General features: G+C 38.9%; 1 protein-coding gene across 2 annotated transcripts in view; it reads left to right on the forward strand.

The window, feature by feature from the left end:
• Positions 1-9,604: 9,604 nt before the first annotated feature.
• TNPO1 (transportin 1) overlaps positions 9,605-23,708 on the forward strand; it is an 83,515-nt gene continuing 69,411 nt past the window's right edge. Inside the window, exon 1 of one of the 2 annotated variants that reach the window (XM_083816929.1) lies at positions 9,605-9,759. The gene's annotated coding sequence lies outside the window, so the exon portion shown is untranslated. The remainder of the gene's footprint in view (positions 9,760-23,708) is intronic. The other variant, XM_083816930.1, reaches the window with a different exon arrangement.

Genomic DNA, 23,708 nt, shown 5'->3' on the forward strand with positions numbered 1-23,708 from the left:
TGCAAAATTAGTAATAAGTTCCACAGTAATTTGATATCCATTTATGACAAGAGGAGATCGATATAAACTAAATGTACGATCTGAATATGACAACATGGGAAATTCTCCATGTAGAATGCCCTAGAACTGTTAAAAACTTAGAGAAGAGAAATTTGGTTTCACAACCTTGAAAGAATTTGAACTAGAAATGTTGGTATTTACATTTTTCTTGCTTATATTGATTGGCTTTAACAAAAAATAATCCTGAATTATAAAATTCTGCTAACTGTGGCTGTTTGTTTTTCCTTTCAACAATCAACACTACAAAATACCACTGTATAAAGATCATGGGAGCCTTTTATTGTAGGCCAGTGAAAGAGAGCCACAGGCCTTGTATAAAAATAGATTAAGAGTATAGACTTTCTCTTTGTAACTGAAAACATTAGCTAATAAGACAGTGCTGCTAAGATTGAAAGATACAAACAGCTGACTTTCATCCCTTATGGGGCACATTCCTTTTCTCAACTCCCACATCTCTGAGGGAAGTATGCCTGGTGCAGTACAAAATACCTCTTTCAGAACTCCTGTGAGCCTTTCTGGAAGCATCCTTTCTTACGTCCAGGCTTGCAGAGATAGCAGGGAGAGGACCATGGTCACCATGTCCTTCCTCCCCACTCTTCCACCTTCCAGATGGAGGAGTGACCTAACAAACTTCCATGGCCAAAAGATAAGCAAAAGGACTAAGAGGGCACAACGTAGCATCCACCCCTCCTTCTGCGTCTGCAGTAAGATCAGGCACAATTTGGTCCTGAACAGAGAAATTTTTACTACTTGCAAGCTGCAGCAGAAAGCAGAAGAAAGGTTGTGCAATAAATGCCTTCAGTAATCTCTGGGATGATTCTGGCCAGCAGTCAGAATGCCTCTGGGGATCATGAAGAAATACACGCCAAAGAAAGAGATCTTTTTGCCATTCAACCAAACTAAATACCTCAAATATTGTAAATTAGCTTTAGTTCGTTTTAACAACAGCTTAGAACTGTGAGTATTTTTCTGGACCATCTCTACTTACACTTTTTAGAGAAATTTAGGGGGATATTTTGTCCAGGAAAGGTCAGTTAATGCCTTTCCAAACTTGTTTCCTTAGCAAGAATGTTTACAGCCTGTACTGGAACACTTTCCAGTGTTTCCAGTCCTTTGATAATTTTCCAGTATCTAAGGAAACACAAGTCCAATTACTCATTCTTTCTTTTTCTTTTTCTTTTTTTTTTTGAGAAAGAGTAATTTTTTCTCTCATGCCTAAAATGTTCACCGTTCTATCTTCTATTTTGAAATCAGCTTTGAATTCCCTGTGTTCAGCAGCTGTTTTTATTAGGGATTAAATAGAGTGATGCTTTTTAAATTGTACTGATAATTCCCTCTTCAAAAAAAGCTATTATATTTTTCAAAAGTGGCTGTTATAGCTGTATTTTAATCACACAGAATTCCTTTGCAATATTTTTTCTAGGTTAGACATAAGTATTTTACTAAATATTTGACCTCATTGTTATATCTAAGTGGATACATGTTAAATATATTTGTGCCTTTGAGAAACCTAACTCTTTGGCCTTTCAGTCTCCACAGGGCAATGAGTGAAATCCTAACACCATGTAAAATGTGGGAATGTTACCTATGCTTTCTATTAAGTCAGAGTTAAGTTAGGGATGATGTCATGATTTTATTTTTACCATACATCTTCCCTGTCTCTCCACACCTGGATATGACTTGGATATTGTAATACTTTTGAAGCTGTAATTGTAAAACACATACAACAACTTATTTGAATCTGTAAGTATAACATAAATATTCAAAACAAAAGAAAGAAGGAACCTCACCTCCTGTTCATAATACTGAAATGTTTAACAATAAATTTTTTATACTTCATGTAATTTACACTTGTCATCTTATCATTTTGGCTTTTGGTATTAAGTTACTTATAAATATAACTTGCTCAAATGCAAGTAATCAATTGTTCTATTTTTATACCATGGCTGAATGCTTTTGGACTGTGTATTCTAATGGATCAGTAATTGTATTTCTTTTTAAACAGACAGTATTAGAGGACACATAGAAATTACAGATTTGTAAAAACTAGCACAATCTAGCCAACTCAATTATAGGTGGAATTTGGTGTTTTTTCATTCCCTAGCTGGAGATTTGTTGACTTGTCTTTGAGAAGAGTTCTGAGAAAGAAAAATATTTCTTTATCTTGGGCAAAATTCTGCAATATGTATTTTTATCAGAACATTTTGGGGCACATACAGCTATGCCCTTGGGTCTCCCTTGCGTGCACACCCTTGAAACTACCCTTCATCCCTTTCTGAAGGATTCAGTAATCACACTAGACCCAACAGATGGCGCATTCTTTGTTTGGGGGACCTACAGCTATCACACAATCCAATAAATAACCTCCTCAAGTACTAGTCCAGCCTACAGCAAACACTTTTTAGGCAAACTCTGAAAAATTAGTAGTCTTCCATAGATTGTTGTGTTCAGCCTCCCAGACCCATCAACACCTCTCATTTGCAGCTGTGCTGCAGTTCCTGGCAGAACTCTCACCCAGCCAGACTCACCCGGGGCAGCACTGCTGCAAACCCTGCCCTGGCTCCCCAGCACCCAGGGGCACAAGGAGGGACACACGGGCTGACTCTCCAGGGCCAAGACAGCTTTGCCTGGTAGGCTACACACCTCATCTGGGTTTACATCTCACTGTTTGAAAGTTGGTGCTTTATGACATAACAATTTATAATTGTAGAAATCAGGGAGCAATAAAGAAAGTTATATAATACCTTATTCTAAAAAATAGTTAGATAAATTAACAGGAGGAAGAGAAAACTGGCCATCGTCCTGCTCTTGCCTTTCTCTGGGTCCTTTTTACTCCCAATTCCACTGCCCCTATAACCTGCATCTACCTGGCATCCCCACTATCTTCTTCTCTCTTTTATCAACCTTCTTTTAGTTCTTTCCTAGTACCTTTTATCACTTTTTCACCAAGACTTTTCATCATTCTCAAGTCAACCAATCTCTGATTTCTCAGTACTTCTGTTCTTTCAATCTCTTCCAGCAGTGCTATCTGGGAGATAAACCTTTCAATCACAGTGAAGACAGAAGTAAGGGGTCTCAACCTGTTTCTCTACTGAAGTCATAGAATCATTCAGGTTGGAAAAAAAACATCTAAGATCATCTAGTCCAACATATAACCTAGTACCGACAAATCTACCACTAAACCATGTCACTAAGTTCTATGTCTACACTTTTCTGGAAGACCTCCAGGGATGGTGACTCAGCCACTTCCCTGGGCCAATACTGCACAACCCTTTCAGTAAACAAATTTCTCCTAATATCCAACCTAAACCTTCCCTAGTACAACTTGAGGCCACTTCCCCTCAACACTTGGTGCTTGGGAGAAGGGCCCAATCTCTACCTCACTACAACCTCCTTTAAGGTAGTTGTAAAGTACAATAAAGTTTCCCTTGAGCCTTCTTGTCTCCAGACTAAACTGCCCCAGTTCCCTCAGCTGCTGCTCGTAAGACTTGTTTCCTAGACCCTTCACTAGCTTTGTTGCCCTTCTTTGGACATGCTCTAGCACCTTGATGTCTTTTTTGTCACGAGGGGCCCAAAATTGAACACTATATTCAAGATGCAGCCTCACCAGAGCCAAACAGAGGGATAATCACTTCCCTGCTCCTGCTGGCCACACTACTTCTGATACAAGCCGGGATGCTGTTGGCCTTCTTGGCCACCGAAGCACATTGCTGGCTCATATTCAGCTGGCTATTGACCAATACCCTCCAAAGTCTTCCTAATTTTGTCATTCCCATATATTAACAAGAACAAAAAAAGACAAATATTTTCTTTGTCATCATTTACATCTTTTCTGCTGTTTCTACTACTGTCACTTCTGCACTCAAAACAAAGGAGATGGAAACTCATAAAATGCAGTGCTAGTGGCAACCTTCTCACTGTAACTCATTCAACTCCTTCAGATGATCTCCAAAGATTTCTTCTCTCTATGAATCCCTACTGTTTCCAGATGGGCAGCCATAAGCTTTATGAAAGTGGAATTCAACAAGATATAGCGTTCTATTCAAAAAATTTGTCTGGCCAACAAAGAAAAATACGAACATGATATAAAGTGTTCATGAGAATTTTCTGTTAAAAATGATACCTGGGCAGATGAAAAGGAGTTGAGGGTTGGTACTAGACAATCTTTAAGGTCCCTTCCAACCCAAGCCATTCTATGACTAATTTGTTTATGGTACTTTTAACTCCTACCAGTCTTGGTTTACATGTTGATGGCCTGCTTTACACCTTTTCTCTATTTTTAGCTTCTAGCCTTTCCATTGTTCAACCTATCCAGCGAAAATATATCCTTAACGGTGAATAGTTTGTTTTAAACACACTAATGTCAATACACTTTTACCTTTACTACAGAACATTTATATTTTAAATTCCACTTAAAATGTACTTGGCATGCTATGACTAATCTTGGAGAGATGGCTGGTGCAGATTGCTTGAGGCAATAACAACTTTAGTTGCTACTGTTAAATTTATCTTCAATTGTAAATCAAAACCTTTAGGAAGGCAGCTTATTCTTTGTAGTGATACAAAACAGAAAGTAACTCAAGACAGATCTCAACAGCTAACACTAAACACCATCTTGCCTATATGTAGTTGAAAAAACATTTTTAGTTAAGAAAAGGAAGGATGGATTCTCACAAGCAGCTACCTAAATGTTAAAAGTTCATGTGTCATTTCTGTTAACAGTGAGTTCATTAAAACCCTAACCTAACAGAGATAGTCTATGAATTTAACTAAAATGAAATACCCTTTAGATAGGAAAAATAGCAGTGACATTTTCATATTCTTGTAGACAATGAACTAATTAAGTCAGTCATTTTACACATACTGAAGGTCAATGGAAAATTTTGTCTATGAAATTAATTAAACTATGATACTTTCTGTCTGAGCAGCACCCCCAGTTAATCGTATGTTTCTCATAATTAGTGACCAGGTCTTTGCCAGGTTACTTCTCATGTATCATGTTCTTGTGCATAGTGCTTCCAAAAGGTGTAAACTGCATATTGTTGAACAAACCTTGCTGTATTTTATTAGCATCCTTAAATATTTCCCTTCCCTTCCCTTCCCTTCCCTTCCCTTCCCTTCCCTTCCCTTCCCTTCCCTTCCCTTCCCTTCCCTTCCCTTCCCTTCCCTTCCCTTCCCTTCCCTTCCCTTCCCTTCCCTTCCCTTCCCTTCCCTTCCCTTCCCTTCCCTTCCCTTCCCTTCCCTTCCCTTCCCTTCCCTTCCCTCTGTCCTCATTTTTGTTAGATTTCTTTATCTCAGTTATTTCTTCTCTAGGGGACACACTAACTGCTAGTACTCTGACAGATCCACCAACGCTAAGCAAGAAAAAGCATCCCAGATAATAGATGTTGGAAAATTACACAATACAATTTTGTTTTGCCCCCTTATTTGACGGTCAACAAAGCGATGATATTAACATTTAAATGTGGCCCGTATACATTTGAGTTGATACCTCACTCTATCAGTTTGAGAGTAACACATCTTCAACCTGTTGATTTGGAATTTGCAAACTCAGGCAAACTTTACAACATCTTTACATCTAATTTTAAGGTTTTCTTCAGTCCTAACTTTAAATGTAATTATAAATAGAAAACTTGGAACAATCTTAGGACACTTTATCACCATTTATAGAACACCTCAGCTTGATACCTATTTCTCTGTTGAACAAGGCAGAAATTCAGTTAAGTGAGCCAGAGAACAAATTTGCATGGGAACTGCATAGCTTCCCTTATGACTAAGAAAACTGCTCTTGCATCCAGATGACTTATCTACACTGCCTGATCCTGCCAAGGGAAAACAGATGTTCAAAAGGCAATTGACTAGGATAACAAATGACAGTGAAAATAACCAAAGCTGCTCCTAAAAAGAGAGATCTGCAGTCATATAGAGGTTCAGCCTGTGATTAAAGAAAAATTAAGTCCTAGAAACACAGAATCATTTGGGTTGGAAAAGACCTTCAAGATCAAGTCCAACCATCCACCTAACCCTACCAAGGCCACCACTAAGCCATGTCCCTAAGCGCTACATCCACACATCTCTTAAATACCTCTAGGGAGGTGGACTCCACCACTGGGCAGCCTATTCCAATGCTTGACCACCCTCTCTGTGAAGAAATTGTTCCTAATGTCCAATCTAAACCTCCCCTGGTGCAATCTGAAGCTGTTTCCTCATCTCCTGTGACTTCTCATCTGAGAGAAGAGACCAGCACACATCTTCCTACAGCACCCTTTAAGGTAGTTGTGGAGAGTGATGTATGTCTGTATAATGTACACTCTAGAGCAATGTAGAGATGGATAAGCTGGTTCCAAATAAATTTGGAAATTGTCTAACATGAAACATTGAGACTTGTTTTCTCAGGCTACCTTTTCCTGCTGACAGGTAAATCAAAAGTTTTGCATCATGATGTCATGCCTCGGCTGGCTTTGATACCCAGATAACTCCCCACCATGATACACTACAGTGCCTGTATATTGCAAATGAACATGGAGACAAAGATCATTTTTCAGTAAGCCACTTCCATCATGCATTCTTGACAGGACATCAGAAGTCAGCAACATCTTAAATGGATGATAAGGGCAGAATTTTCCTGTGTATGCAAGACATCTTCATTGGACCTCTTCAGATAATGTCAAGTGTGCATGGAAAGCAGAAGCCATTTAAATATATTTTGGTGTTGTTTACCATTAGAGCAAAAGGGAATATAGAATACAGTTTTGCTGGCCTTGTTTAGGTAGCAGCAGCCTGAAGTCTGAAAGTGTATTTCAATGAAGCCTAGCTAGCTGCTTTGGAAAATGTACTGCTTGCTTAAAAATCTTGTATTGTATTATAACAGAAAAATCTTAGGAAAGCTGACAGAAAGGTAGTACTCTGTATTTACCTCAAGTCTGACTAAAATCCGGGAAAGGTTACCCTCATCTTTCATTCCTCCCTCCTTTAGTCTCTATCCAGTGAAAGGCCCCTAAATGCAACAGCCTTCAAAAAGGCTGTTCTGACAATTGGGAATTTGAAGCACAAGGGCAGTGTGGCCACACTGGCTTCCCAGTCACTTTTAGCAGAAATACCTGAGTAGTAGATTATGCCAGTTTTGTAGCTTTCTTATACTATGGACTGGTTTAAAATACCTGTAGTAGGAACCAGAACATAACACTGTAACAAGAGTATTTCTAGTTCCCGCTCATATCCACTAAACCCTCTGTGTTATCACAAGCTTCTTCCCACATCTTTGCAGTGACAGCAGGGCAAGAAAGAGTATTATGAGTTTGATTTTAAATTACATGTGTAGGATGGACTATCCACTGTGTTAGTACTGACGAACTGGCAGCATATCAGACAGACGGAAAATATCCCTTCCTCCCACACCTTCCAACATCATCTTGTTAGTACAGCCCCTCTCCTCTACCTGGCTCCTTGCTGTCTGTCACAAGACTTGAACTCAGTTATCTTTTCCAGACCTTCACCTGTGAGTCAGATTTGATTGCAGCTGACCAGCAGACTGAAAACTTTTCAGGAAAAAATAATAGAGAACTGGACTTCCAAGCAGATAATGGAATCACATAGCATTGTGTTATGAGGAAAACAGGCCTTCATTTGACTGATGCCATATGAAATTCAGATCTTTTGTGAATGAACTACTGAAGTGTGAAAGCTGTGGTTCTCTGGGCTTGAATCAGCTGCTATATTTGCAGTGTCTATTTACACTTTATTTCTCGGGTTTTGTGTGTTAAATGTAAAAAGTAAAAAAGCTAATGGGCCCATTTCACTTGCATATATATACATCATATAAATGTGCACCACATATCACCATATAAAGCATACAGTTTATACTGTGCAAATATATGGTAGATGCATTTTTATTACTGTTTAACCTCCTTTTGACTGGAATATTTGCTTTGTTTCTTTTATATAATAAAGAATTATTAAACAATTTTAACAATTTCTATCAGCAGCTTTTACTCTGAGCTATCAAGTTTCATGACCTGTCAAGTCTCAATATGAGGCTGAAGAATTTGGCTCTTATTTCCTTTTTTTCATGGCATCTGCAACTAAGATATCTGCATCCTAGCACTACTATCCCAGCACTTGCCTGCTGTAGCTGTGGCTGGCACATAGCTGGCTTGCGGCTCTGCATTTGGAAAGGCTGAACTGGAAGACACTGACCAATGTACCCACCTTCATGTTAGCTGAGAGGTTGGGTTTCATTGTGAGATCATGGATCTATACTGAGGTCATTGAGGTATTGAGCTATAATTCAGTGTAGAGCAACTAAGTAGTCTATAAGGACAACACAATCGGATCTGATTATTATGCATTAAAATAATACCTGTGAAAAATATTAGGTATTTAATTGGACTGTGTGGGCAGGGCTTTTTATAAGGGGAAGCAGACTTTCGAATGTACACAAACAGATCTTTCAGTACAAGGAGATCTAGACAGTGCTGAAATGTTAATACACGATTACTAGACACCTCTCATGGAAGTAATGGAGCTGATGTAAGTGTTGGAATAACAAATGATGAACTTGTCTATGTGTATAAACTTCTGGTGTTCAGCCCAGTCATGTTTTCATGTTTTTCTCTGCAATAAGGAGTATTAGAAAATGACCTTTAAAAGTAATTAATATTAAGCTTTAAAATATTGGAAGTAGCTAGGGTTGATGTAGTGAAGCCATATTGGGGTGCTGCCTCACACAGCTGTCTGGAAAAGCAGCTGTCTTTATGGATGACACCGGTGAGTGATTTTGGTAGCTGTGAAATGATGACGGTGCAATGATGACGGTATGTGCACGCAGGGAGCGTCATCTTGATGAGGAGAGTGTCAGTGAGAGGACTGCACCCCACAGACTGTCGAGGTAGGAGATACACAAGAGGACCATAAGCAAAGTGGCCAGGTCTGAGTTTGTGTCAAGGCTCACAATATTATTCACTTTTCTAAAAGCTCTCCAAACCTTTGGAACTGTGTGGGAACGTTTAATACAAAACAGTTTAATGGTGCCTACAGCCAAAGAGACAGGATTGCTGTGTGAGATGGACACTGTCCCTGGGCTACCCACACGGCCACAAAAACGTTCAGGGTGGCCACCTTGCCCTGTGAGCGAGCCCAGAAGACCCCAGCTCCGTGTTGCTGACTCGAGATGAAATCCGTCGCGCTGCATCTTCGCAGCAGGGCCCGTGGCCTCGTTCCTCAAATGTGTTGAGAGGAGCCCGTTCATGGCGATGCAGGCACGAGGGACAGGCAGGTGGCCATCCACACTTGCGCCTCATCGAAGGAGGCAACAGCTCGGGGGCACCGACACCGCATGCCGGCCTGTGACGGGGGCACACGTCCGCCAGGCCTAGCGGGCGGCCAAGAACGAGTCAGCACGGGGCCGCTGGTGTCCGGGCGCGGCCGGGCGGCCATTTTGCAGCCGCCCCCAGCCGCGGGCGAGGCCGCCGTTGCCACGGTTACCGGCGAGCGGCGCCCCCGCCCGCCCCCTCTCGCCTCAGCTCGCCCCGCCCCGCGGCCAATCGGAGGGGCGGCGGCGGCGGAGCCGGGCCGCCTTTGTTCGGCCATTTCGGGGCCGCGGCACCTTCGGGCGCCCAGCCGCCGAGGGAGAGGACGAGCCGGGACGGGCCGCTCCCTCGCCACTCCCCGCCCCCGCCGCCGGGCTCTGGGATGGTGTGGGTAGGTGTCCGGGCTGCGAGGGGCGGGCTGAAGCGGCCCGGCGGCGGCGGCGGCACACGGCGCCTGCCGGCGCGGGGGGTGGCGGCCGGCTGCGGGCTCCGCCGCTGGGTGTGTGGGTGGCCGGGGTCTGAGGGTCGGCCCCTTCCTTCCTTCCCTCCCTCCCTCTCTCTCCTCTCCTCTCCTCCCCGCCATCTCCTGGCCGAGGAAGTGAAAGCAGCCCCGGGCGTAGCGACGTGGCCGTGTTTCCTGGCGCCTTCTGCGGGATCGTGCCGTGCGGGCCGGGCTAGGCGGGGCCCCCGTGTGCGCATTTATCGGGGTGCTAGGGAGGGGAGAGGCCCCGTGTCCCTCTCGTACTTCGCAGGGGGAGGCTGTTAATTCAGGCTCTCAGAGGAAACAGCCGCTGTAACTTGCAGAGCCATTGTGGGGTGAGCGCGCGGTGGGCCCGAATGTTTTTGGGGTTGGCACGAATGGCTTGCTCAGTCAGCAAGCTGCTTTCTCCCTGTAAAGACAGTAATTCCTTGCGCGAGATTTTATGCCCAGGATCCAAGAGATCCTCCTGCTGTGAGGGTTGTTCTGCTGCGAATGCTGGCCGCTGCGGGTTCATAACTTGTTTGTTCGCTGTCCTGCGTGATCCAGTAGTCCTTAAAGCGGTATTTCAATACCTCACAGATACAGCTCAATACTTACAACACTCACCGAACAAAAGGTTGACTTGTGTCCCCTCAGAACACGAGTAAATGAACAGAAAAAAATAATCACATGCCCATGACCATACAAGGATCCTTTTGGTAGAACTGGAGAATGAGCCCATATTACTAATCTAGAGTCTCAGCTATGCTTAAAAATGACAGTGGATGGTCTGTTTCTAAAAGCCCTCGTTTTGCATCTGCTGTGTGAATCTTAGTTATTTTTGGATTATATGTGGGAGGATGGAGGAAAGGTGCCTGCGATTGGAAAGAGTTTCTGTTTGATCAGAATTACTTCAAAGTGGGTTTCTTCAAAATAGCTAGCCTATACTCAAAGCAGCATAGTGCAAAGCAAAAATTATAATTCTGGGGAAAAAAAAGGTTAGAAAAAGCAGTTTACTCTGCCTTGAAGTAGGAAGGCTCTCATTAGAATTAATATTGATTAAGGACCGTGTTTAGTATTGCATGCAGGCTGTGACACCCATTTCAGTGACTTCAGAAATTGATATAGATGTAAGAACATCTGCTAAACTGAGCTAAGCATGCCTTGTGACAAGAAGGTGAAAATAACAATGGTGTGTTTACAAATGTAGGCTTAGATCATCTAACATGCATTTTTCTGGTATATTTGTATAAGTTCCAGTTTAGGGGCTCTTGTAGGTGGATATTCAAGAGAACATGGATACACGTGGTTAATCTCAGGTTCATGGGGTAAATCAGCAAACTCAGGGACTGAACTACTGTATAATTAGGTGACGGGTACATATAGAGCTGTCCAGCAGAGTGGCAGAGCTAGAGTACAGTGTAATTCAATCAGTTTTCCTTCCAGCTCCTGCTCTGAGCACACCAAGATGCCATGGCTATAAAGGAAAGTGGCAGAAGGGCAAGGGTAATCCTCCTCCATTGCAGCTGATAATTGCTTCTGACATTTCATTTTTAAAATATCTCGTTGGTAAAGAGATCCTTTTGTAGAACCTGCATTTTCATTGTCATATAAAAATTCAGACCACGCATCTGTGAAACATGTTCAAATTAAATCAGTATGTTATCAGTGGAGTTTCTGCCAGTGTGCAACAGGGCAGGACTTTTACTTTGTTTTTGAAGGGGCTAAAACTGCCTTTCCGTTATTTTTATGTCTTAACTACGGTGTGGCTTTGATTTATTAGTTTTAACCACAGAAATAAATTGTCAGTTAACTTAGTTCCAGATTCTACGAACATTGAAATACTCGTAACAATATGTTTTGTTCACCTATTCCACTTCTTGTCACAGTCTCACAGTATTGAGTTAGATAGTTTGGATTGGTTTTCTATATCTGTTGATAGATTTCACATGTGACAGAAAAAAGTATATATAAAAAATATAAATATTATTATTATATTATTATATAAACATTATAAATATTATATATAAATATAAAATATAAAAATATATAAAAATAGTCGTATATATATAATATGCAAATGCTATAGGGGCCTAAGCTCAAGACTGCAGTTCATACTAAGATTTTTATCTTTTAAATCTTTCATTGGTACATATACTTGTGTAGACCCAATGTTGTTGGGTTTATGATCTACCATATATGTGACAAGTTATATGTGTGTATGTTATGTATGTTTTGTTCACCTATTCCACCTCTTTCCACTATTTCATAGTATTGATTTAGATAGTTTGAATTGGCTTTCTATAGCTATTAATAGACTTCACATACATATGCATATGTATAACTTGTACGTAAACATTTGTTTGTGCATGTCCACATGGATACAATGGAAGATAGCTTCTTATAGTGATAAAGAAATAAACTTCTAAATGTCACTTTTAGCCTCCAGAGTTTGATTTAAGCAATCAAAAAGCTGATTTCCTATTTATTTTTCCTATGTATTGAATTTTTTTAAAATAAGGTGGTTTTGTATTTTTTTAAACAAATCAAATATGACATGTTACTGTTGAATTATTCCTCTATTAAATAATTTAAGTAATTTCATTTTATTTTGTATAGCATTTTCTACAAGCTTTTGCGAAATATCCTTAAACATTCAAAATATAATGTTTATGAAGAGCCTGCCATGAAATGCTTAAACTAAATAATTGACTAATGCTAAACATAAAAGCAGAGGGAAAGACAAGACAATGTATTTGGCAGAGAATGGAAAATAGCAGCTGAGTAGGTACAAAAATTCAAGAAAACTGCTAGTGTATTAAAACCTAGAAAGGAAATCTTTGCAGAAATGATGGTGTAGCACAGACCAGGGCATTCCAAACCTAGTTCACAGGTATATGGTCATCATAAGTAACTTCTGGCATCCAGGATCGTGTTTTCCCTAACCACACAAAACCAGAGCTTTTCTACTGCATATTCCTGTGTTCCAAACTAAGACTGCAGTCCAGTGCTTATGCTTACCTTTCCCATCCATACGTGCACCTGCAGATGTTTATGTTAATTTTAAACTTAAGCTATATACTTTCTCCACCACACACCCAAATTGCAAATCTTCACTTCCAGCAAACACAAAGCGGAATTTCAGCTTCCCCTGTGTGCTTATTATCTCACTTATCCCATTCATCCTACTTCACCATGTCTTCCTCTTTTTCCTGTGTCCTGAACCAGAAGTGTGGACCCGCCTGGGGACAGTGGGGCTGTTCATTGCTGTTGGTTGCAGGTGGTGACAAGAGGCAAGTCTATTGTCAGAGGCTAAAAACACAAGTCTGCTTTTTTAACTAAAGAAACTTAAGAGCAAAAGTCCAAATAGATACCTGTATTTCAGTCTGTTTTTTGAGTCGGGTGCAAAAAAAGGGGGGGGGGGGTGGTGGAAGAGAAGAAAAGAAAAAGCTTAGGCCAGCATTGAATTAAAATGAAGTGTTTTGCACAGGGGTTTGCAAACTGATGCATAGACAAGTTTAAGCTGAATTGGTGCAATTTTCTTGTATAGACAAACCCTGAGCTACATGGTTCTAAGTCAGGATTGACTTCAGTGCTCTCCGTTACGTGTATTGTAAGTAGGGAGTTGGCATCAGAGGTGAAAGCTTTAGTTGTTGAATCAGTCTTATAACAAGTAGTTAAAAATACGCAAGGTGAGGTTTGAATGGAGCTTTTGAACAAATGGGAACCAGTTGCGTTGACAAGAACGTTAGAGTCATGTAATTACGTTCTTAACTTACGTGTGAGAAGCCAGGCAGCAGAAGGCTGAAAGCACTGGAATCTGGAGCAGATACGCTCTTGGAGCCCCTGGGAGAACAGGTTAAAGTAGGCAAGCTAATGAGAGGAAATGGTTGGTTTAAAAATAAACAAATGAGTGATTGCTTCACATTTCTCTCTAACACAGAAGTACACACTGGTGCAAATATGTGTTTCTATATCACAGCTTCAGATATCTGCTTAGATTAAAACTCTTCACCTTTAATATGCAAAAATCCATTTGGCCATTTGGTTACATTACCAAACAACTTTAGACAGCTTCCTTTCTGAAGTCTTCTTCCACCTCATCGCTGTAGAAGAGTGTAGAAAGTATTTCTTGAGTAAAAACTGGGTAACACGCTGTAATTTCATGTAATATTTTGCTTCTGGTTACTACCCCATTACAGTTGTTTTCTGAGCCAATGGGTATTTGTAATACCTTTTATAACTTATGGCTGTGATATATCTTTAGTTTAACAAGAAAGCATATTTTAGGCTAGACACTGTCTGTTCTAGTGATTGTCTTATTTTGATTCTGTGCAGTCACTGACAAATTGTGCTATATTTATTTTTTGTTTGATAATTGGCAGTATTTTCACAGCTTCCCTCACTTGTAGTGTAGATTTCAAGTTATGTTTTGTTTTGTTTATTACTTCCATTAGCAATCTTTCAAGCTGTGGGTTGGAAAAGTCAATACTGATTAAGGAATTTCATGAGACAGTGGCAGTTACATGCAAGACTCACTTCTGAGTTCTGTCTCTTTCTCATTAATAGTTGTACAATGTGTTTGAAGGACAGGTTTCTTTTGGGTAAGAAAAAAAAAAATATATGAAACTATATGCATTAACATCTTCCTTATTTAGATTTTTTTTTATATTGGCACATGACATAGAGAATGAGCAGATACTGAGATTGTTGCCCTTGCTTTGTGTTTTTTTTACACTAGATGACAGGGCTAATGGGGCACAATGAGTCTTTGATAATCTCATCTCTGCTAGAGTAAGACTCTCCTTGTTTTAAATAAAAAAAAATAGTAAGATACTAGAGGCTGTCTTTTGAGGATCTTGTGGATTATAAACATATTTCAGAATGTTTCTGAATTCAGAATAATACAGATTTAATTGGGCGTAAGGATGATTTAAAGTTTCTTTAACACACACACACACACATCTTGAAGGTCTGGAGAAAAAGTATGCCTGTGAAAACAAATAAAATAACTGAGGCCAAAGACATTGGTCTTATGTTATAACAGAGATCTTAAAAACTGGCCCATGTTATTGATATAATCAGAGTTGCTATTTTCACAACTCTCAGATGATTGTTAGAAATATTTAGTTCTAATATAAAATGTTTTCCCTGCATGTATGATTTTATATTTTTCATACAGATTGCTTAATCCTCTTGCTTTATCAACAGCAATAGCAGAAGCCGTAAGTAAATAATAAAGAGATTTTGTGATAAAGTGATAAATAAGAAGATGAGATGTTCCTTTCAGGAGTTACCCAGTAGAGAAGAATTCGGTATCTGTGAATAAAATATTATGTGTCAGTAGAAATTCTAGAAAAGATGCTATAGTGTGTGCTTTTGAACTCTGTAACATCCATTAGAGCATCTTCTGTGTAGATTGTAAGACATATCCCAAATTCAGAGGAAATTCATGACAGTGGTCATCTCTAGTGTAATGTCCTCATCACAATTTAAATCTTGTTTCTTCCAGAAGATGTTTAAATAATGAAACAACATTGTTTTGAAAGTATTATATAGATAGAATTATTTCAGCCTTGCATCTAGTTAGACCTAAATGAAGGCAGACATATCCTTTCACTTGAGAGAAGTTTAGCTATCCTGTCTACACTTTAGGGAAAATGTATATTAGGGAAAGATGGTTGTTATGCAGATATCCTTAAGATTATGCTAATTTAGTGGTAAGTATGCGGGCGATTGAGCTCTGTGTTCCTTAGTTGGGCTTTTAAGCTCAAATTTGAAATTCTGAGGAAATATTTAAAGTCAGTGTTGGTCCCGTCCATGCTGAGCCATTTTGATATTGTTGATGATGGTATGCTATGACAGTAGCACCAAGTTTTACAAAGGAATTATTAATATATATATATTAATATATATTAAAATGAGTATGTTGTTAAATACACATTTTTGTTGTGGAACATAATCTGAAAGAAAAATAAATAGAAGTAGGAATTCGTCAGACGTGTCATGCCTTGTAAAAAATATTCAATTGCAAAAAGATTAGGCTACAGTATTTTATATTTTATATTTAAATTACAGTAGGAGCTCCACATGTGAATTAAGGCTCTAACAAGTTAGGCAGAAGTAACAAAATAAGTATTTTCTCCTTACGGTTTACAACTGAATTACAATACAAAAGACAAACGTTCTATAATGGGAAGATACAAGAAGAATGAGAACTGTGCAACAGACTCAAAGCATCTGTAAACATTGCACCAAAGGAGTGCAATTTCTTTTTTGAAACCCAAATTTCTGTGTAGAATGTGAGAAGGGATGGAAAATAGCTTGTAATGCCTTTTGTATATTTTGTTAAGGGCACTATGGCAGAAAAGATGCTGCCTGTCAGTAAATTTTTCCTTGAGGTGGAGAGCATTATTATCACTAGCAGGGGAAAAGAAGCCCAGATTCTGCATCATGATAGTATATAAGAACTGTTACATAGGATGGAGATGTTAACTTGTTCTGTTGTCTGTAAACAATTTAAACTGACTTTGGTTTCAGCTCTTCATAGTTGTATATTTCATGTGGTGGTTACACTGTTATTGTAAGACCAAGGTGGGATGCCTGCAAATTTATTTTTGGGAGGGTGGTGAAACTATTTGCAGTGTTGTGTTTTTATGTGTAATATGCTTAATGCTGGTTCAGTATTGCTTCAGAGATTTGTGGTCTTACAGATATAGTTGTGAGAATGATTTTTTTTTCAAAAATACGAGTAGAAATGAGGGAATAGAGTAAAAATCAAGAATAAGAATTACACTGTTATATGCAACCTTTTCATTGCTTCCCACATTTGTGCCTTTTCTTGAATCAGACACGGTTCACCTGGAGTTATTCAGTGATCTCTTAACACCTGTTGCCGAAAACGGCCATGAAGATCTGTGTAGAAGTACATAGGCATTCCTCTGTGGTGTCTGTTTGCTTCAAGATGTAACTTGAATATGTTATTTAATTGAAACTCTAAGGCTTCTCTTAAATCTTACCTTCATGTTTCACATCCAAGAGCATTTAAAATATGACTGGATAAACTTGAATGGAAAAAGGTGAAGCATTCTTCTATTGAAATATCAATCTGTATTACATACACAGTGTGCCTCTCTTAACTGAAATAGGCTTCACTATATAGATTATATTCTTTTCCTTACCAGATTATCTGGTGAGTTTTATTGTTCTGGTCAGATGAAACTACAAACTTCTCTAAAGGAGTTTTTAATAATGTTTTAATTTCTAAATATATTTTATATTTGGTTTACATAATTCCTGTAGAGTTAATGTTGAAGTGCTTGGATAGTACTGGTTTTTTTATATTAAACAGTAATAATTTCAGTTCTGTCTTATTTACCATCTTAAAATACTGATACTTGGAGGAGGAAAAAATAATGTATTTGCAAATTTCACTGTGTATGTATATGCAGGAACAATTTGGGTGAGCTATATGTTTGTGCCTGTACTTCCACGTTTACCCTGCATTTTTACCCTCTCCTTCATTTGAGCCTTAAAGTACAAGGAATGTCTGCAGTCATTTCTTATGTCTCTTGGTGAGATAAAGTTTTATTTGCTTACTTGTCGTTAGAGTTTCACTTCTTTGATTAAGCTGGTTAGGGCATCATTTCTTTTGTTTATATGTATGATTGTATTAGCTTTTTCTCCTCACTCATGATCACATGGATGACTTTGTCTCTTTTGGAAGGAGCTCCATTCCAAATCAGTAATTATTTGCTCATTCATCCAGGAGGATGGAATTTCAGAATATTTACCTGACTTTACAGATTAGGGAATGCCAGACAACTGTACTTGAGCTCACAGGGCAAAAGATTGAATTCTTGTTTTGAGCTGATGCCTTGTAAGTCTTTAAGTTCTGTTTTTGTCCTGCGCATTCAAATATGACTCCAGTTAGTCACTGTGCAGGACAGATACAAGCTTGTTAGAGTAATACAGAGACTAATACAAACCCAAATCATGTCATTTCCTTGAGTCAACAGCATCTTAAAGACCTTAGATAAATCACTTACCGCAGTAAGGAAATTCATCAGCCACATGGGGGACAAAATACTAGCCTACTAGTAAAATGGTTGGTGATGCTGGTTTAGTGTATGGCATTGCTGTCAGTATTGCAAATGCCACCAAAGCAGCTATTTTGCCATCATTGACAGACCTCACAGTGGTGGTAGTATTGCTGACAGTAATATTGCTGACATGTCTTGATGCATGATCTGTGTGTGAATGTTTTAATAAACATTAAGTAACAGCTGGATTCTCTGCATCGCTGGCTGCAAGATACTTTGTCAAGAAGGAAAAATGAAAATAAATTCTGACAAACCACATCTTTGTGCCCTAATAACATGTTTCTTCGGCCCCTTTACTGATTTCCTAATAATGCTTGAGTTTTGACTGGAGGAGACTCCTCACTTCTTGGAGACATCCTTTGTACTTATGCCTTTGTAGCTGGTGCCAGTGGTTACTGGGAGAAGACAGTGGTCTGACTTATGTATTTTAAAATTAAAAAAAAATGTAATTTAAATCAGAATTCTAAAAAGCTTATTTATGTACTTGGTTTTAATCTTGCATTACATTTGTAGTTTTTCTTTTCCTCAATAAATCATTCTCATCTCATTTATGCATCAAAACATACTTACAAATAAATACACCATTTGTCTCGTCTTTGTTACCTCTTTCAACTAGCAAAAGGGCCTTTGTACCTTTACATGTCTGTTAGTACTTGATTAGATTCCTAATCATTGTGTTTGTATGTAAGAAGTATTGAAGATATTTCTACTGAATGACTTATGATGTAGTTGTACAAAAAGTCTTAAACAATTTTGGTTAAACTGATTTATGATGGTTATTTGTACATATTTTGCATTAATATTGGCTGTTTTTTTAATTTATGTATTAACTGTGGTTAAAAAACTGGTCTATTTCCATTCATCATAATACAAAGTTTAAAAACAGAGAGCCACTTATTTGGAACATCAAGTTTGTTTGTAAGTTTTATTTATTCACAATTATTTTGAATGAGGTAGTTCTAAAGAAGCAATGCATTTCAGGTCTAAAATCTTTCCCAAACCTGGCATTACACCACAGCAAGGTCTACTGTCTTTTAGCATTTGCTGTCGAGTGCTTTTTCTGTACTGTCCGGGCAGGAGAGGACTTCCTTTTTAAAAGCTTTTGAAAGAGCATAGAGACCTTTATCACATACCTAGGCCATGCGACCTCACACAAAGGCTCCGTCTGTCTTGGCTGAACCAGTCCTAGAGGACCAATCCAGAAGTCTCTCTGACTTTACTTCTTAGGCTTTCAGGGGTTAGGACCACTTTGTCAAACAGGCATCAGGAGGAGATATGTATCTCACGTTTAACTAATCCCCTTGATTTGATGAGGATGAGCACAAAATTGAATAAAAGTAAATGCTAAAATTTCAGGGACCGCATCTCTTCTGTCGTTCTATCGTTCTCATCCATGGATGTGAATTTTTTTTAGCTGTGACTTCATTTTTTAATTATTTCTGCTACTTTTCTCCTATGTTTTCAAAGGTCTCAGTTCTGATCTATTAATGAAAAACAACTTCAAAAGCTATGTATAACTTTTTTTTATCTGCCTTGGGACAGACTGAATCATCAGTTACAGATGATTAGTTTTACGTTCAACCAAAATCTTGCAGCAGACACCAGCTTCTTTGTTTCTTACAGCTATGAGAAATAAACTTTACTTAAATAGGGGGTTGAATAGGGTTCATATGTACCTGACACTAATCTCGGTATGCCTGAAAGATTTTAATCTGGTAAAAAGCACACCCTGAACTACAGATGTGCAGTTTGGCAGTAGAGACTCAAATAAGACCCTGGAACTTCAAGAATTACTCTAGCCTTTGAATACCCCCCCCTTGAAGTAGATTTTGCCTATTACAATAAGGAGTGGGGCTTGTTACTCAGGACAGAGCATTCCACTTTGACTTCCTTATTCTTAGTTACCATTTACTTTCCCTACCTTCAAAAATCCCTTTCATGTTAGGCAATTAAAGAGGCTTGTATGGTTCATATAGGAAATCTAAGTACTCTCAAATTTAGAGAAAGAAGCTTGTGTCCTGGGGGAGAAGACGGGGGGGAGGAGGTTGTACTATATCATACTTCAGCTGATAGATCTGGCGTCATCCCTCACAAATTCAGGAGGTGATGATTTTGTCAAATAGTCATTGATTCAATTTCAGTTTTTTATGACTGTCAGCATTAAGAACGTGCTACCATTTTAATCTGTAGTATGTGTGATTACAACGGGGGCAAATCACCAGTAACGGGGATCTTTCCATTGGGAACCTTTATCTGCAGACATCAAATAGTAGCATATTTGAAAAGATAATGCCTCTAAAGGTATCCTTGTCCAGAAGATCAGTTGATCAAAGGCATTTCAAGTCAAGAGATCTTTGCAGTTTTGCCTACCGCTTGTTCAGTCAGTTGGAATTTTTACTGAATTATAAGAGCAATGTTTTACCCTGTCAAAGTAGAATTCAAAACTTTCCTGATGATTTCCAAACTGGTGAAAGCTTAGCAGGTTTCTGTCTCTGCAGTTGATGATGTCATGCATGTAATCAAACCCAACAACTGCAATAGGCTTTGTTTTTAGCTTTCACTTGTATGTCAGCCTGTGCTGTGTGTTGATGCTTGTAAGCCTAATTTGGATTAAGTCTTGGTTAACTATTCTACAAGATTTCAAATGTTCATGCGTGCTGTGGCCTATCATGTCTTGGCTGCAGTGATGTGGTGGTTTGGCCCCTTCAGACACATGGAAGCTGCATTGCTCTGCACTTTATTCTATGCTTGTTGAATACATGAGGAGCAGTCAGAAGTATCCATTAAATAAAGAACACACTTCTGTCCAAAGAATGTAATTACATGATAGCAGGTTATTATACATACTATTTTATCTGATCAGTGGGATTCCACAGTGCAGGCTTTTTTATGGATGCTATCTGCAAAAACAAATACTGTTTGTCACCTTCGGGAAAAGAAAACACAGTCATGGACAGTGATGCCACAACATAAGCCAGAACTCTCCGTTTGCCAAAAGCAACAGTCAAACAGATTGCCTGAGCAGGTGCATTATCACAACTGTAGGTACTGTCAAAAGAAGTTCATCATCAAGTTGGTATTCCATGGAGAGCAAATCATGTTACAGACTTAGTTGCCACCAATACTGAAATGTCCAGTCTTCCAGAAAATTAGGAGTTTGGCTTCATTACAAGGTGTTTTATTATGGGATCAATAGCACACATACACAATTTCTAATACGTCACGCAGCATACGACAAAATTGATTATAGCTGTAATTGTCTCAATAGGATGGGAAACTAACATAATTTCCCTTGGCTTCTTGAGCTTCTTATTCTACTCCTAGACCTACCAGCTCCAAGGAATGAATGACAATAGGAAATGAAAGTCAAATAACTGTACCCAAGTCTGAAACTGTATTATCTGAAAGCCTGTGTATTTGCTGGTTTGAATATTGCTGGCAGTGTACCTTTAAGGGTCTTAAACCAATGAAAGAAGCAGATTCTTAGTTCAGTACATTCCACAAAATTTTTTACTTGAGCCCAAGGCATACCATTGTACTTTGGATCATGTTGGACTTTTCTTACATTCCACTGGGTGGATTTCCTGTAGGTGCTATCTTAGCTTTTTGTCATCCTCTGGCACCAGAGAACGCACAAAAATGTTTCCTGTGCCCTTAGTTACCAGAAAAAGTACCACTTCTGTATCATGTGTCTGAATTCAGTAAGACCACACTAAATGTTTTATAATGTATTCTCCTTTGATACATTTGATGGGAGGACTACCAGCATTTTTTTTAACTGAAAGCTTGGGAAATGTCTCCAGGCAGAAGGTGTTGCAAAATGGTGTAGTGATAGCTATTCTGCATGAGCTCCTTTGCAAAGACACGCTTATTCTGTGTTTTGAGAGCTTTTTTTCTGCTTAGCTTAATCCACTTCACTCTTAGCCTGAAATAAGAGGGTTTACAAAAAGATCTATTATGGAATATCAGTTATCTACTCTTTCCTTTGTGCATACAAACCTATACATAGAGATACAGAGAGACACTATAAGCAGTCTGTGTGGAAACTCGGAAGCCTGGATTGTAGCAATGGATTGGATGATTGATTCTCATTATTAAACACCAGTTTTACAGTTAGCAGTGCCTGTACTTTGTACGAAGAAGGAAGGTAGCTATTAGAATTTGCTGTCTAAAAGAAAAAAAAATCCAACGTTTCCAATGTGGTAAAACTAAAGAGAGGGGATGATTTTATAAAAGTTAAAGTGGCTGAAACCACAAAAAATATTCTGAAATTAGAGCAAATTTGATAATTAATTTTGATTAGAGAATAGTTGTTAGAAACTAGTTTCAAAACTGCTAGCAGCGAGAAGTACTTCCCAATGGTACGGCTTGGAGGCTAAGACATTTGAGGGATGGGATATCTGCCTACTAGTTCAAATCTATTTTGGCAGGGTGTCAGCACCAGTCTCTCCTGTTTCTCTTCTCGGTGCACTGAGACTGCTGGAAGGGTGGGGAGGGTATTCTGTTAAAAATCTCCTAACTATGTTTGCTGCCTATATTTGTATTTGGAGTATTATTTCTCAATTATTACAGGGTGCAGATTAGGAAGTAATTTTTAATCCAAGTTCCTCTTAATATCTGTTTATAACATAACAGAAAACAAACGAGTTTAAAAGACCTAGCACTAGGTACACTGTAATATGATAGTAAGGACACTTTCAGAAAAATTTGGCTTCATTGCCCTAGGAAGAAGCAAGAGTTGAAACCCGCCTCATGCATTTGGAGCTAATACTCTTAAGTACTGGATTTTGAATAAGGTATGTTATGTTACAGAAGTGACTTGGGACATTCCGTGACAAGGAGGAAGTGGGCAGGTTTGCAAAGTTGTTACTAAAGTTTATCCAAAGTTTGCTCAAATGGGACTTTAGGTGTCTCATCACACAGTGGGTTTGCTCCTCCGGCATCCACCAACATGCTCAGGCCAGTGCTTGTGGCGCTGGCAGAGACAAAGCAAGTGGTGCCAAACTTCCAGGTGAAACAGGCAGCTCTTCCCTGCAGAGCAATTCACACAGAGCAGGGCAGAGCAGAGCGGTTTGCCTCCTCCCTGCAGTCCCCACTTCTCTTGTGGCCATCCAGGCCTGTATCTTCTTCAATATCACTGCATGAGCACTTCTTTGAAAATGGGTGCTGCGTTTTCATGTGCAAGCAAGCAGCACACAGAAACAGCAGGGTCATTAAAATCAACAGAATTACAACAAAATTAACAGAGTTACAATAGGATGTGTGGATAAATGCAACATTACAATGGCTTTGGGTGAATATTTCTTAAAGATATCATAGTGGTGCTTTGTAAAATTGGCTTGATTAATGAGCAATTTGGAATTGAATATCCCATCTTCAAACAGCATTTTTCACAGTGCTTTGTCAGCTCTTGATTATGGAATAATAGGATTTTTTTGTTTGTTTGTTTTTTTTGCCTAAACCAATGCAATTATTATTCTGTATTTGTTCTTACAGTCTGTTTCAGCTCACCCCAAACTGGAAAGTTGCTTTTGTTTTTGTCTGTTTCCATAAATCAGTAGCATTCATCTTTCCCTTTGCCTTTATTCTCAACGATGACTAAGAATTAACAATAGCACTGCTAGCAGTAAATACAGTCTTAACAATATTGTGATGAATATCGAGTATATTTTACTTATCTTGAACCACACATTTGTTTTTGTTTTTGTTTTTTTTTTCAGTCTAATTTTTAACAGATCCTTGATTTCTTCTGTCCTGGCAAGTTTCACATGAGAATGA

The sequence above is a fragment of the Anser anser genome, assembly GCF_964211835.1.
Source record: "Anser anser genome assembly, chromosome: Z".
In the NCBI taxonomy this organism is placed as follows: domain Eukaryota; kingdom Metazoa; phylum Chordata; class Aves; order Anseriformes; family Anatidae; genus Anser; species Anser anser.